The sequence below is a fragment of the Sorex fumeus genome, unplaced genomic scaffold (genome assembly GCF_029834395.1).
Source record: "Sorex fumeus unplaced genomic scaffold, SorFum_2.1 ptg000237l, whole genome shotgun sequence".
Taxonomy (NCBI): domain Eukaryota; kingdom Metazoa; phylum Chordata; class Mammalia; order Eulipotyphla; family Soricidae; genus Sorex; species Sorex fumeus.
Window position 1 is genome coordinate 799,107 of NW_026606294.1, and position 3,887 is coordinate 802,993.

At 40.3% G+C, this 3,887-nt stretch overlaps 1 pseudogene; it reads right to left on the minus strand.

Moving 5' to 3' along the window:
* Positions 1-231: 231 nt before the first annotated feature.
* Positions 232-342, minus strand: LOC130018111 (uncharacterized; annotated as a pseudogene).
* Between the last annotated feature and the right edge of the window lie 3,545 nt (positions 343-3,887).

Here is a 3,887-nt window from a genome sequence, read left to right on the forward strand (position 1 = left end):
CCATTTTTTTCGAGGACACCAGTGATGGGCATACTTGACTGTGTTCTAGTCTTACTCTTGGCTCTGTGGTCAAGTTTCACATCTGGTGGGTCTCTGGGGACCATAAAAGATTGCAAGAATTGAACTGTGTCCTTCTTGCTTGCAGAGCAAATGCACTGTCAGCTTACTCTTCCTCTGACCCTACCCCACTCTTCATCAGGCCCATGCAATTTCTCCTCTTAAGGGCTTTATGCAGTCGAGTTTCCCACATTTGGGGAAATCGCAGGGGTCAGCACATCCCAAGTGCAATGGATGGGCCTCACCCTGGGAAAACCACCTACATGATCATGGTATCTCCCCTGCCCTGGACCATGTTTGTATTTCTTAGAGTCTTGTCTATTCCCCCTTTTTCCTCTATCTAACTTCCCATTCTTTCCCAGCTCCTCCTTAAACACCCAGCCACTCCCAAAATCAACCACAGTTGACAGCATCTCAAAATTCAGAACATTTATTAACAATCAATTAACTATGATGCATCTCTGGAGTGATAGCACAGCGGTAGGGCATTTGCCTTGCACACAGCCAACATGGCCGACCCGAGTTCGATGCATCTCTTTAATTTGAAAAAAAAAATTAGAATAAATAAATGGTGTACGGCATTTCAGTGTTTGCCTAGGGCAACCATCTGGTACCTAAAGTGGAACCTACCATTCCAGCTCTTACATTACGTAGCCATAGTAGAGAGAGATGTCCAACTCTTTTTCCCTCTCAATAAAGAACTGCACTTTCCCCCAAAGAGGTGTGTTTGGCATCGTTCTCACGCTCCTGCTGAGCCTTCCTTTTCATAGCCTCACGCTCTGGTCTCTGCTCTTTGGTGATGGGCTTTGACATGACTGGCTCGGGAACATTGGGCTTTCTCCATGGTTTAGGTTGGAAACGGAAGTCTTGGAGGAGAAAGTGACTCTGACGTTTGGGTGGAGACTGGCGCTTGTTCACACAGACAGGAGGAGCCTCCCGCTGTAGAGAAGTGCCAGCTGCTGTCTTGAAGGGATCAGGTATAGAAGCTGCAGGCTGATGAATAGGCCGGCTACTAGGGTTCTGCAAACCTGGTCGAGATAGGTTGGTTGAAATGGACTTAGCAGGATTGGAAGGACCAGTCAAAAATGCAGTGGTTGACGGGGAAAAATTGGCAGCATTTGGCTGAGCTGCATTGGTAGAGCCAGGCTTGGCAGGGTTAGCTGCAGCAGGAAGATGTGTGGCTTCAGATTTTCGTCTCCGAGGAACAGGTTCAGCTTGTGGATTCTCCATGGTAAGAAACGGCAAAGGTACCAATTTGACCTTCCCAGGAGGTGGCAGCTCAGACTGGGATGGAGATGAGCGTTTATCAGCACTGCTACTTGGTTTCTGTGCTTTGACCTGAGTTTTCTCAAGGCCTTTTCCATCCCGTGTAGCACCTAGCCATGGCTTGACAGCAGAGGATGGCTTGACATCTTTGGGGTTCTTTGAGCTACTCAGCACCTGGGAGGAAAAGATTCCAAGTTTTGGATCACTCTTCCCCAGAGCATGAAACATTTGGACAGAATCCAGCATGTGTATGCCTAGGTAGCGGCGGGGTTATTCAACTGCCTCTTGGCAAAACTCAGGTTGAGTTTCCTTGCATTTCATCTTGCCAATGGTGGACTTTTCTTCTGCCTTGACCTTGTTCCCTAGCTGCTTACACTCATTAACTTTCTTAGAGTTTTCTCTGGTGTTTTTTATCTTCTCCTGCCCATGGCTCTTTGTCTTGCTGATCCTGCTCGAGGCAGATTTGTGAGATTTGCTGTTAGTTTTGGCTGTGGTCACAGGACACCTCTCACTGACTGCAGCATTACAAACAATCCCTGCTCCCCTCAGCAAGCATTCTCAGACTTTTGGCTGGATTTTGGCCTTGGGTTATCCCTCAAGAGGTTCAGAAGCCTCCTTTTTGTTCTTCCCTTTTGCATGGGAGGTCCGCTTAGTGCCACTTGAATTTTCTTGCACCTGCTTCAGAGTGATGGTGTCAGTGGTGTTCATTACCTGCACATCTTTGCATGATCTAGGTCTACTGGGATCTGGTAGGTCTCCAGAGGTTTTTAAAGCCCACTTTTCATCTGATCAAAATTCTTACCTTTTTGATCCTGAGTTGGAGTTGGTGTCAGCGCCAGGTTACTTTGGGCTGGAGATATTATGGGAACTTCCCTAAGATCAGGTGAGTACCTGTTACTTATGGTTCACATACAACTTAATCTTGTTGATGCATTGACGGTTACCCTGATTTTTGATCCACTTCAAAAATCATTACTTGAGTTTTTCCCAAGAAATATTTTTGGAAGGAAAACTTTATTTGAATTCTGTGTCTTAAGTTGTTTATCAACAATGTAGTTACTCATAACTCTAAGAATAATAATGCATACACGAATATAATTTTTCTATTCAATGTGATTTACATAGGAGGAAGTGTAAAGAAAACATCATGAAAAATATGTATCACAGAACTGAAAAAGAATTATGTAGATATTAATGAAATCTGGGCTCTGTAGCAAGCAGCATAGTACAGTATGTTATGGAGAACAGACCCAAGAGTAAGCCTTGAATAACAGTGGATGGCATCCCAAACAAAACCAAATAAAACAGTACAATAAGGTTATTACTAAATTGTTCCACATATACAATATGAAGACTCTATTTTATTTTAGTAAAAACTGCTAGCCAAAAAATGGAATAGAAGGTGATTTTTGAGTGACACTTTACCAGTCCATTAAAGAGAAAGGATTTATCAGTAACTACATAACAAAAAGAAAATAGGAATAAACGTGATTGTATTTCATAGAGATGAAGTGTTTTAAATGAGTAAAACACAGAAAGAAACTTCGAAATTACAAAAAATTATACTCATCAGTACCTTTGAATATTAACCAGCAAACATGTGTTAAACATAGCAGAGGATTTCACTTGATCACACAAGAAACAGAAAAGACCATTTAAAAAAGTGATCACAAAATAATGCAAATTTACTTTCAACGCCTATATTAGAATTATCTTTATCAAACAGGAAAACTTTCTTCTCAATGTTTAATAAATGAGCACCAAAATCCCATAAAATATCTTTATGTAGGAAAACTCAGAATTCACAAATATGACAAAAATGTGTAATTAGTCATGTGAGACTTGATTTTTCTATTTCCTTTTAGGATCTAAAAACAAAACTTGACTATTATCAAAGTACTCTCATGTTAGGAAGAAAAAATCACATGAAATAATATTTGTAAAGATGACAAGCAGCTTTAACCTGGAACCTACTGACCACACAAATGAATCAAACCTCCTGATTCAAGTTAGAATATACCATTTTTTTTTTATTTTAACAGGCAGCACATACATGAACTTAAAAACCAGAATGTAATAAAAACATTGAAGATTCTGTGCCTTCCACCGCCCTAGATAAGCATTATTAGCTATTTATGGGGAGCATCATTTCTGAAGCGTGTTTATACTCCAAATTGTCAAGTACCAAGTACTGTGTTCTAAGAAATAATAAGGAAAAAAGCCAGGAAGGATGGCTTTCTGATAAAGAGCTTTTCCTACTGGTACCCTATTGAAGGCATAGTATATTTCTAGTCCTGACATTTATTGAAGTAAAATTCTTTGACTTGCTCTCCTCAGTGAATTATTCTCAGCATATTTCATATATATATTCTTTCTTTTTGATGTTAAGTCTTTGGTTCTCTTCAATTTTATGTCCAAACGTTTTCCTCTTCCTTGATAATCGAAGTCCCTATTCTTTCTTTCTTTCTTTCTTTCTTTCTTTCTTTCTTTCTTTCTTTCTATCCTTCTTTCTTTCTTTCCTATTTTTTTCTCCCTCATATTGTCTTGGTGTCGATTGGTCAATG